Below are 12,598 nucleotides of genomic sequence, written 5' to 3'. Positions count from 1 at the left end.
TCTTTGTTCAAATGAGAAGCCATTTTCCTCAAAGTCAGTATGGTTTCACACGTAAAGAGCACTCCAGTAAAAACCTCATTTAACCTAAAAATATTATAGTATGGACCTGCACAAACACTGCAGCCAGGAAATGACAGTGGTGACAACACAACATAGCAGATAATGTTTAACCTCGTCTTGATTAATCATATTGCTCAGCAAAGACCTCAGTCGTTGGAGGAAAGCACACTTTACTTACAACAGTTCCTTATTCTCAGCTTTGGAAGCTCACATTTGGAACAACCTAGAATCCAGTGTTTTACACATCCCTGTTCTACAGAAAGGCACCTTCTTGTTATGGCAAGCCTACTTGGCAGACTGATCAGTTTATGAAAAAATTATAGTGTATGTGGGCAGTAAATTTGCAACTGCGATCCCCTGTATCAGGGATTAAGTGCTTGAACCCTCGCCCATATCCTTCATTTGCCTTTCCTGGTCTTTTCCCTTTGAATCCTGAGTTGTACACCCAATTGTCAGGGTGCCCACTGGCCCCTCCCTCCATTCCGGGCCACTGGCTCATCGTTATTTACGCTGCAGCAGTTCCAAAGGCCCGGGGTTTGTCAGGCATCCACTGCACATCCTTTAGCTGCTCCACAAACTACCAGCAGCCCAGTGCCCCCCTGGCAATGTCCAACCCAGGACTGAAACTGCCAGCAAAGGAGAGGTGGCATGAACAGTTCAAGGCATTTCTGCTTAGGTAATTCTCGTATCTGCAGCAGCTTTGCTGACGTTTGAACCTGGCTCAGTATTTTGAGGGTGAAGTTCTCCAATTAAACCAGTGATTTTCTTGTACCCTCAGAGATCTATTGAGAATGAGACAATTCCACTCAAAAAAATTACTTCAGACAAATGAAAATGAAATGAACTTTTCACCACAAACATGGCCCCCCTCAGAGCCACTAGAGGAACACTCAGTAATGATTGTTCTGGAGACTTCTGCCCCACATGGCACCTACTGCACCAGTGGCTGAAGTTCTCCACTACAGCCAGTAAGAAATGTGGGGTGCGATGCCTCTGAGCTGTCAGCCACCGCTCAGTCTTGAAATAAATATTAAATATTTAGGAATGCTTTCGCCTTGTGTTAAAAAGTGCTGAAACCCCAGCACATTAAGGTACAGGCACAAAGAAAGCGCCTTTGTTACACAACCAAGAATTATCTGTACTCCTTTTTCTACCTTCATGTAAAATCCAGAGCCTCTGACATGAAGCAGAGGTTTAACTGCCTTAGGGTATGGCACAATAAGCCATTAGTCCCAGTTTATGATGTTGGGAAATTCTGAGTACTTTGAAAAGAATACTTGGGAAAGTACACCAGATCTGCTGAATCACTGGCCAAATGGAAGAAACGGAGAGAAAAAACAAGAAAACCCAAACCAGGATGCTAGTTCAACTGCAAACACTAAATTTGGACATGAGTGATCTGCTGCCTAGGAAGAGAGAGTCCCTGTAGCATTTCTGTACAAAGCCAGAGGGGCTGTTTCAGCCGTCAGTCCGAACAGCAGTCCCTGAGGCAGAGCTGCCGTGGAAACAGCAGCAGCACACCAAGGTACGCACACGGGTAATAACCCACACAAAGCTTTCCTGTGCCTTTCCCGGCTTTGTAAGACTGCAGCTGCAGGTCTGTGAGGCTTCCCTGACGGAAGCTTGGGCGCAGTGGGAAGCTGTGCAAAAAGCACAATTACAGGTCGTAAACATGAGGAGAGACAGAAGGGCTTACACCACAACAGTCTGGAAGTCTGGAGTGGGGCAGGGGAGGAATCGTGAGCAGGAGAGGCTGTGGGACACAGAGAGCCTTCGAGGGGCCCCGGGGCTGTGCTGGGCAGGGAGGAGGTTCAGAGCTTGCTTCTGCAGGAGCAGGCTCAGGGAGGGCCCTGGCACCACTGCCAGTGGAGACCACACAGTTCTGAGGGTGGCATCATTCCAGTCTCTGCTGAGGGCTCTGCAGTCTGTGATTTTATTTGAAATTCAACAAAGGAGCTTCATGGCTTTTGGTGAATAACTACAAGGTTCAACACGTTGCCTTCTAATGGTACCTAATGGTACCGAAGTGCACAGTGCAGCTGTGCACTTTGCGAATTCCCACTTCTGATTTAGCACAAAATCAGTGGATTCAGAAGGGCCCCTAACTCAGATTAACTCCCTGAATCCAGATGTTAGAGACACATAAAGTCTATTAAATCATCTAGGTTGTTTCCCCAGCCACTGCACAGCTTCCTACCAAGTTATATATGTACTTGCATTTTTTTTCGGGCAAGTCTGAAGTATGAAAAAACACTGCTTGAAAGGCAGTGTTTTCCTGAGCTATCCATCTCACTCTCTGGAATGCCTTTCCACATATTTAAGGTCTTTCTCTGTATCATTCTAACAGCATCCCTTTCCTCCTACAATTCTACTCCCTGATCCTCTACCACCACATGCTGAAGCATTGCAAATTATGGTGGATAGTGCAGACCTGCATGCAATAACTCATGCACCTACAGCTGTTCAAGAAACAAATGTATAAAACCTTTCTACCAAGTACCATCTGCTGGTCAACAACATCAAGAAATTTCTCCATTGTGGAGTTTTCCACCTCTTTCCCTGAAGAAATTCTAATTTCTCTGCTATGGAAACTGTGTAGTACTTAAAAACAATTTTTTCAAGTCAGCTTTAATCTTACTGTTTATTCCCTGCTCCCAGTCTCTAATGTTTAAGGCCAAACTTCACCTCACACACTCAGTTACTGAAGTTCGTCCCCAGAGACTTCACTGAGTTCATAACCTGCAACACTAGACTCTGGATTCACTGTGTGGAAGATCTGATACATCTGTTTTCCTCACACCTCCCCATTTCCAAGCATAAAGCCTTACAGGCTGAGCAAGCTGATAACACATTCAAGGTGATGAAAAACAAAGACAAGACACTATATTAGTGTAACGCTACAGGGTTACACTATGTTACATATAGTACAAAGAATTACTATATTATATATATACTATAATAAGAACAAGAATAATAATAATAATAAGTACAAAGAAGTACTATATTTACAAACAATTACATCTTCCCAAGGTAGTGATGGATTGTTACTACAGCTCAAATCAACTGCTCTATCCAACAACAAAACTGGGAATAGGCCATAAATAATATATACAGAGACATCCAGCTAAGTCTAACAAGAAAGAAAACGGGTTATGTAAAAGAAAGCAGTTTGGAGTATCTCCACAGAGATCTAGGAGAAAAAATCCCAAAACTTCACCTCAGCGTTTCTTGGAAGGCAAAATCACAGGAAGAAAAAGTTGGGACTGTGTTAATAAGTACACCATCACGGGTTTTGGGCAATTGTGAAAGAAAGCCTGAAGCCTCTCAAATCTCATCATTTTTGCTCCAGGAAAACCAAGAGCAACTCCATCTCTGTCTGCCTAAACTTAACCAGTGATTTGCAGACACTGGTATGGGGCATTATTTTCTGTTTTCTTTCACACTGGAATTTCTCTCTGAAAAGCAGTGATACTCTTAATTCTTATAGTAATGGAAAATTACACTTCAACTCCAAAACGTCTTTGCCATCACCTTTTCCAGGAAGAGAAACTCTGTCTGCAAGCAAAGCTGGTGGCTTCCCCTACACACTGTGCTCCATTCTTGCCCTGCAGCACAAGCAGTCGGAGGGAGCTGCAGCGGGCAGTGCCTGAGGAGCTCCCAGCTCCCAGCCCAGCACAGGGACAGTCACAGCACTGCAGGGTGTGAGCTGAAAGCTTCCCCACAGCCCCCGGTCACGGCCACTCTGCGGCCCTGAGCTCCAGGCTCTGACCATTCTGCCACCAGGCCTGCTCTGCCACTCAGCAGGTCCTGACAGCTCCCACTCCAACTGCAAGTGTGCCTGGGGCACTGCAGAGGAGGCACAACTGCAAACCAGTCCTAGCCCAGCAATGTCCTTCTTGCTGTTCAAACCTGAGCTCAGCAAAGATCAGCTCTGGCAATCCTGGCCAACGCCAGGCCAGCGTCACCTGAGCACCCCGGTCTGGACCATCTGCTAGGGCTGGAGGAGGCCGAGAGCTGGCAAGGTCTCCTTGCAGCTGGGAGTGGACTGGACATTTCCTGAGGTGAGGAGGGTCAGAGCTCCCATCCTGGGGTTGAAAGTGCTACTTCAGGTATATTTATGTTTACATTATTTGTCCTGAGCAAAGTGCATTATGTACACTGCTGTGCAGTTAGGTACAGCCGTTATAAGGTACAGCCATTACCCTACCACAGAAAGACACTCCTACAAATAAGGATTACCTTTCACAGACACTGTTGTGGTCAGTTAATTCAGTTGTTCATTCCAAGGTACCACTGGTACCTCCTGCAGTTTGTGTCCCCAAACACACCCAGTATTTCTCCTTTCTTCTGCCCCCACTGCTGCTCTGCATGGTAGGAAATCTGGATTCCAGTCACACATTCTGATCTCTATTCCATAAGCCGTTTCTGAAGTTTGCTTTTTGTTTTATTAACCCAGTGATTGTGTGCAGTCCTGGGAGCAGGGATAAGGAAGGATTCACACCTCCCTCATTACAAATGCTCTGAACTTACTGAGTGAATAGTTTTTTCCTGCAGATCACTTTGCTTGCTCCTCCCAGCTGAACAAGCAGAGTTTTAGGTGAAATCTGTGAATGGCTTGGTGTTCAAGGAGGAGAAACTACGCTTTTTAGAACCATGGCTAAAAGCAAAAATCCCTTTTATTACGTCTGGCTGCACATCTCTATCAGTTACACGTACACAAACAGGAGGCAGCAGAGCTCCTCAGGAAATCCACATGGAGAAGAGGTAATTGGACATTGTATAGGTGGATCCCAGGGCTGATCCTCTGCCAGTTTGTTACAGCTGTAGACACAAGAGCAAGAAAGGTTTTCATAGCATGCATTTTCTGTTGCTGTCTGGGTGTACAGGTTTGGAAACTGCAAGAGAAGAACTCTTAATGCAGCAGAACTAATCAACTGAATTAAGGCCAAACCCCCACTCGACATTTACAGGTGCAATGGCTGAAGCAGGTCTATTTCTTAACAAAATTAATGTAATATAAATGAAAGTGCAGCCAGATGAGAAAAGGGCAGAGTGAAAAAAACATTAGAAGACATGAAGTAAACAACCATAACCCCATTGTAATAAATAGTATTTTGTATGTAGAAATACCTTTTGTGAGTAAAGGAATTTAAGACTTACAAAAATACTGGATTCTGTGGATCCAGGACTAGGACAGTGGAGCTCCAGGCAACGTGAACACAGCATATTGCCTGGCTGTTAGGTAATTCTGAAAGTGAAAATGGGTTTAATGCAGGAGTTTCCCTTCCCTGCTGCCCTCCTGCACTGGTAATACCTGGGGTCTGCATCTCCCTCCATGAGGAATGAGGGAGGAGGTGCAGAAGCATGGGCTGTGTACAGCAGGAGCAGGTGATGCACACAAACCCAACCTGTGTACTTTGTACAGGAGTGTTTGTAAAGGCTGTTCAGGGCCGGTTCCTTTTGGACTGTGCAGAAGCCAGCCCCTGGTGCCCTTCCAAACCCCTTGGCAGCAATGACAGCAAAGCAGCTGCCCCAATTGTCTGTCAGTTCCAAATGGTGTCTGCTGAGACCAGGTAAATCCTATCAGTTTGTAATCAAACAAACAAGAAGCAGGTAGAATCCAACAGAGATGAGTAACAGCCCATATGATTTCTCAAGCTTCAATACTGTCCAACTAATGGAAAATAAGCTTTTATGGCTTCTGGAAAGATTAGAAGCTGTAAATACCACGTATCTTCAGGCAGGGTCTGAAACCTTCTCCTGTTGTGTTTTCATAATCTGCCTAAACAATATGTAGAAAATAGATGAAGTGATTGCTTGCTAAGGAGATGCCAAACTTGGAAGAGCAGGCTCCAAGAGGGACTGGTTATCAAAGGGCTGCTGCCACAGTGGAGGGCAGAAGAGAAGCAACCTCGTTTCTCTGGGATCTGCCTTGTGTTGGAGCTGCTCAGTTCTTTATTCATGGCGTGAAAGAAGGGAATAAAGAGAATGCTTAATGAACTTACATTTGATACTGATGTGGAAGAAGGAAATAGGTAATTCTTAATTCCAAACCTGGCCTCCTAGCCTGAGATAAGCTGGAAGAAAAAGCAGATGCAACAAAAAAAAGGATACGTGCCCTCAGGTAGGAAAATCAAACACAGAGAAACACATGGAGGGTCAGTCCCTACACAACAGCACAGTGAGAGGCACTGAGTGTTAGTGGGCCACAAATCCATCAGGAATCAGCACCAGCATGCTGCAGAAGAGGTAATGGGAAAGTGATGAATGCAGGGGAGAAATAAACACTTCTGCTCTTTTTACAGTACCGAGGTCTCTGTAGAGTGCCAGGAAAATTCCTGGGAAGATGTAAGACTTCATTTAGGAAAGAGAAGACTGAGTGCCAACAGAATGGATTAGGTTTGGGTTTGCTTCCAAGCTTCAGCTTATTGCAGTGCAATAGGCACTCAGGCTCCTCCTGTCCAACCGCCGGTGCTGTGCACAGGGAAGCTGTGGCACTCACACAGAACAAGGTCCAGCCCCAGTGACATCCCACCCACTGCCAGGTCCTGTCCCAGTGCCACCCTGCTCCTGGGGGCTGTACTTCCATACTCTCCCCTTCTCCAAGGCAGAACGAAAATGCAAATCTGGCTGAAGAAATAATGAAAATGAACGCCAGTACAAAAATCCATGGGATAAGTTGAAGGCTTTACACCTCTGTGGCAGTGAAATGGGAATTGAAAATTACTGTTATTACAGCAATTTTTTCAGCTCAATACAACTTTCTGACAGTCCTATGTCTCTTTCTGCTCTGCTATCTAGATACTCATTGTTGATCTGACATTGGTAGTTTTCCTATCTGGGTCATCCTTCTCTCCCCAAGTCCCCTGGGCTTTCATCAGCTCTACTAAATAAAGCCAAGCTACTATTTAGAAGGCTTTGCTCACTCTGTGAGGGATTGAGTAATTTATTTTTGTTGCTCTTACTTGCTGTATTGTGAAATCCAAGATCAAAATACAGCTACCAAAATCTTTCTCAGCACTTCATACAATACAGAAGCAGATTTTTCTAAGACCTTCAGTGATTATCAATTTCAATTCTGATGGCCATGTCCAAAATTCCCTGAATCCCACCAAAACCAAGATCAGTTGTGGTCTCTGAGGAAAACCTGAGTGCTGTGGTGATTTCCCCAAAGCACCTGGAAGACCCTGTAGTACATTTGTAGCTCATCTCCAGTGCCACTAGCAGGGGTCTGTGGGCCCTCAGGTCCATCCTCAGTAGTTCTGCTCCCAGAGCTGGCCATCTCTGAGCTGGAACAGGCAGCAGGACTGCAGCACGACAAACACAACGCCCTTCATCTGCAGCACTGCTTGGACAATGCATTTGAGGATACATAAACACAGAAGGGACCTTCTCCTGATGATCCCCGAGTTTTCTTCCTCTCTGCTTGGATAAATGAAGTGGCAATCAAGCTATTTGACCATGGCAAGGACAAACAGGTGTATTTCCAAGCTCCCATACTCTATTTTGTCAGCTGAATAAACTTTGTTAGAGCAATCCAGGCACTAAGAACTTGGCTGCACTGCAAAACAACTAAGAAGTGTTTCTGGTAAAAAGCATAAAACCAGAAAGGAATTCCTGCCTCAGAATGTAGTCCCATATAGCAGAGCACTGCTTTACCATCCTGATCATACCTGTGGAACTGAGAAATCCTGACACAATTCTGTGGGAATACCGCTGGGAAGCAGGACTCAGAGTACTGCTGAACTCATTACAGAGACAGATGTGCTAGAGGGCCACAAGCCCCGGCAGGACCCTGAAAGAGGAAGAGAGAAGGTGTGCTTGCTCTGCAAGACAGTGCAGGCCTGTGCAAGTCAGTGCTAGCCCAGAGTTAAGCAATGTCACTAAGAAACACAGATCTTGCTTAAGCAAGTTGTTGTTTTTAGCTGGTGCTTGAAAGGTCTATAAAGCAGCAGAGTGTTCAATAAACTCGGCTTCATTCATGCAGACCAACAACAAAGCTCGTTGCTGTTGCTAAACTATTAATCAGTGGATTTTACACTGAACTAAAAAGAAAAAATTAAGGAATGTCAACAGCCTGTAGTGATGAAAAAAGTGGAAAGAGAGGAAGCTGCTGTCCTGCAGCAGGTCTCAGCTGGGTATAAACTGGACTTTGATGATGCACCTTACCAAAGACTGCAAGAGAATTCCCAACTGCCAAGGGTGTCTATCTGTGTGCACAAGTCAAAGTATGGCATGTCTTGGATTTTCATCTCTGTAAGTGCATATAAACAGAGAAATCCTTCTATGTTTGGTACGAGTTTGTTAAAGAGATTAAATTATCATAAAAGCAGTGGTTTGTACAAGATAGTGCACTTGAGTAAGTCTGATTATGCCTGTTGTAGGCAGATGATGTCCATGAGGCTCAAGTTTAGTTCCAGAGGGAATTATTTACAGCTGTAAAAAACTGATTTCCCCAGTTGCAATTTCCCAGGCCCTTTTTTCTGTGGCACCAGAAATGCCTCCCCAGACTCCCCATGATCCACTCCTCACAGCTGTACACAAACACCGTTAGTGCAAAGTGAGGGAACACCACAGCATCTCAGGAGTTCTGCCATCTCAACCAGGCATCAACTGTGTACGCCTCTCACCTCTTCTTACTCTCGTTATCTCTCAGATGCTTCTCCATCTCCTTCGGCTTCCAGACCCAGTTTTTCAAAGGACACTTTCATTTCTAGTTGCTATGGTCAGCAGACCCTACCAGTCATAGACTTTATTTTGGCTGTCACTTTAATCACGGTGTTACATACCCACAGTTACTGTTTCAGTGACTGCAGAAAAGTCTCTGTTACTTGCCTCATCAATCTGCCTTCTCCCACTTTTTCCTGTCATGAACAGAAATTATCTGGAGATTTTAACCTCTGTAATACAGGAAACCATCCAAGAGCCTCAGAGGCTGTGTTCAGGAATTTGTGAACTCTGTCTGTGAGCAGCAGTGACGGGGCTCTGAACAAGTCCCATTGAACTGGCAGGCAGACGTGAGGGCTCCCCTGCACTCTGCGCTGGGCAGGGAGGGGACAGTGCCAAGGACACCCAAGGCTGGTCCTTGCAAGGCAGGGCCTGCCTGTGGTCCCCTGGGCACTGCCAGCCTGGCTGCAGGGGCACTCCCGGCTGTCTCCTGGGAACGCTGGCACAGCAGGCACCCAGGGGTGTGTGCAGGCTGTCTGCAACTGCAGCTGCAGCCTCCCAAAGCACCAGGTGAACCACAGCCCAGTCAGCTCTGAGGAATCCCTCTGCAGAGAGCCCCAGCTGCTTCCCACTCCTGTAGGCCACCAGGTGAATTTTCAACAGGAGTTACAATGTGCTCTAGAGAAAGCAAGTCTTAAGGGCTGCAAGAAGAAAAAAATGCCACAGGAGGGGTACTAATGAAACAGAATACAGGTGTTTAGCAGCACAGGGCAAAAATAGAGCAATGCCTCTTACCTCAGTCAATACTGTCTTCTACAATCCTCTGGCTATTCTGTAACCTTTAAAAATGAAACATTCTCCTTGCTTTTAAAAGAGTATCTTTTCAGTTCTCCAATAACAAGAAGCAAACTGATTGTCCTGAAAATCACTATGAATGGCTCTTCTTTTAAAAAATCCAGCCACATCTACACCCAGACTACTTCCTTATCCTTTCAGAGCACGCCCTGCAGTGAGGCCTGTTCAGCTACTTAAACTCAGTGAACCCTAAAACTTAAGAGTTTATGGCTTTATGACTGCTGTACTATCATTTTTTTTAGGGTGTTCTTTCCTCACTTACGTCATTCAAAAAAAACTACGTTAATGGCAGACGTTGAAATTTTCCATCAGAGCACAGACACTGATGAACCGAGTGGCAAGGCGCAGTTCCAGGAGCCTGGCAGGGCCGTGCTGCTGGGGGAACTCCCCTCTCCAAAGCACTCTCTGGCCTCTCCAGTGCCCCCCAGCAGCCCCCTCAGGCGGGCTGTGAGACCTCCCAGGCCATCCCTGTGTCCCTCAGCTGGCCCCTGGTCCCACACAGCCCCTGCAGTGCTGCTCAGAGCCAGGCTCACAGATCTCCGCTGCAGAGAGGCCGCGGGGCTGTGCGGGGCTGGCAGCTCTGCCCCTCCGCTTACGGGCACTGTCCCAGGGCCGTCCTCGCCTCGTGGGTGCCACCGCCACAAGGGACAACACCTGCCACCAAATGAACGGAGCAGCAGTTCTGTGACACATCAAACTCTCACTGAGAGCAAGGCAGGGACGGAGCATGGGGTAGGATCTGACCCCACTGGTTAATGGCACGTATGAATCAGCAGAGAGCATTTCCCCCAGCATCACGCAGGCAAGAACATTTCTGAATGTACAAAATCAACTAATACAAAACAGATCCATGCCATTCAAAAACACAAGCTACTTGAAGCCCAGTAGGTACTCTGGCAGATACACAAACATCTGAATTCAGAAAGTCCAAGCTAGAGGTTGAAGGTGCCAGCTACCCTCTGGACAAGGAGTTGTAAAGAATCTTAATTACATCATCACAAACCCAGATAAAAATACAATGGTGCACTTCACTTACCCATGGAAAAAAAAGGACGGTAGCAAAAGAAAACATAGACACTGTGAAGAACAGACATCTAAAGGATTTTTAGATTTTTCAACAGCTAACAAAGAAGACAGTAAACTGATTATCCAAAAATAAACACTGAAAACCCCAAACTCAGAGTTCAGATAGCTCTTTTCATGAACTCCAGAGAGACAAAAAGACTGCCATGAACAAGAGCCACAGCAGGAGAGCTCTGCTTCAGTAACGCAGGGTCACAGTGCCAGCTGTTGGATACACCCAAAAAGCTGTAACTGCATTTATATGTGCTCTATGACCAACCTGGTTTTTGCAGTTTACACTTCTGATCTGTTTTTTTCCCTAATCCAACTGACCACAATCGCACTGATCATGTGACAGGAGAAACTGCAAGTGGAAGCAGATGAATTGTTTTCAGTTTGCTCTCAGATGCCAGAGTTCACATCATTAACCACTACATCTGTTTTGTGGCAAGAGAATAACACACCCTGTGGAGCAGGGTCTCTGTACGTGGAGACCACCCTAGAAGTAAAGATCCTGTGTCTACACTTCAGTACCAGGTGGGCAGACTGGAAACTCTGGGAAATCTGACACATGCACAGTGCTGGGAGTGTGAACACTGCTGCTGCCAAGAGGGCTTTTAACACAACTAAGCTAAGAGCAGTTTTAACTCTGAATCCTGGTTATATCAAATTTTCTCATTCCCCTTGACTATCTCTTCAACCACAGTAATTAAAAAAAACTTCATCCAGACCTCAAAAATCACAAAACTGTCCCAAAAAGTTGTGCTGTTTGGATGACTTGGGGTTATTGGGGGAGGGTATTTTTGAGGCTCAAAACTGCACACTGGTGATGTCTGCAGGCGTTTAACCTCTAATCATGAAAGCCCCAGACCATTCTACCTTCCAATCAAGGTTACTGAATTGCCTGACTGCAGTCATTGAGGACAAGAACCGACAACAAGTATCTTCCCAAGTGAAGCAGAGGTCTGACAGGCTTCTCTACCCACAGTCTTCAGGAGCAGTCATTTTAGGGAAACAGAAACATGTATTCTAGATGTAGCAGAATGCTGGGAGAAGTGGCAGAACTGCTGAGCAGCAGCCTCAGGGGCTAGCAGGGAATGGCCACACCTGTCTCAGGCACCTGAAGCTGTGCCAGGGAGCCTCTGCAAGCCCCTTCTCCACTGCCCTCTGGCATCCTTGGGATCCTCGGAGCTGGCTCACAGCACACTCCCTTCCCTCCTTCAGGGCAGCCCCTCCTGCCTGCAGGCTTTGCCACAGCCCTGGAACCATCCCAGGCTGCTCTTCCCCAAGCCTTTAACCCCTGGAACAGCCCAGCTCCTCCTGACCATGGTCTTCACCAACCCCATTTCCCAAATTGGTGCCCACAAGCTGTTCATTAACAGCTTCTCAACAAAGAATAAGACCTCCCAGTGGTATAATTATAATTTAACTACCCAGAATGTCACAATAAAGGAATCAGTCTCTGGAAAACCCCCCAGAAAAACACAAGTTAATACTAAAGCCTGATTTAAAAACTCACCTGGGCTACCAGTAAACCACTAACATTTTTGCTCCAAAGGATGTATTTAGCTAAAGGGATATTACATTACGGCAAAGCTGTCTTTCAGAGTGCCCATCTTGTGTTTTGCAAAGAAAAAAATGCAATTATAGAAGATTTTTTAAATTATGATAAATGCTTTTTAAATTGGATGAAGTTTAGGATGTATAACATGGGAATGGAAGTGTTTTTTGGAGTTAGGGAATCAATTTTCTGATAGTTAAAATACTGTATCTTATACTACTAATATATCTGCATTTATCAAGTTTTCAAGTTTCACCTTCAGAAAACAATGGCAATTTTTGCCAGGCTGAGACATTTCCCAAGGGGATTCATTATAAACTCAGCAGCAATTGGAATTAAGGGGGCTACTGAACCCTGAGAGGAACCGAACCAGGGCCACCAGAACCAAAATGC

At 45.7% G+C, this 12,598-nt stretch overlaps 1 protein-coding gene across 2 annotated transcripts in view; it reads right to left on the bottom strand.

Annotated features, from left to right (window-relative positions):
• CTNNA3 (catenin alpha 3) overlaps positions 1 to 12,598 on the bottom strand; it is a 419,849-nt gene that overhangs the window by 26,071 nt on the left and 381,180 nt on the right. The window lies entirely within an intron of this gene.

The sequence above is a fragment of the Prinia subflava genome, chromosome 9 (genome assembly GCF_021018805.1).
Source record: "Prinia subflava isolate CZ2003 ecotype Zambia chromosome 9, Cam_Psub_1.2, whole genome shotgun sequence".
Lineage (NCBI taxonomy): Eukaryota > Metazoa > Chordata > Aves > Passeriformes > Cisticolidae > Prinia > Prinia subflava.
Note: the sequence above shows the minus strand (reverse complement) of the source record. Positions and strands in the feature narration are given on the sequence as shown.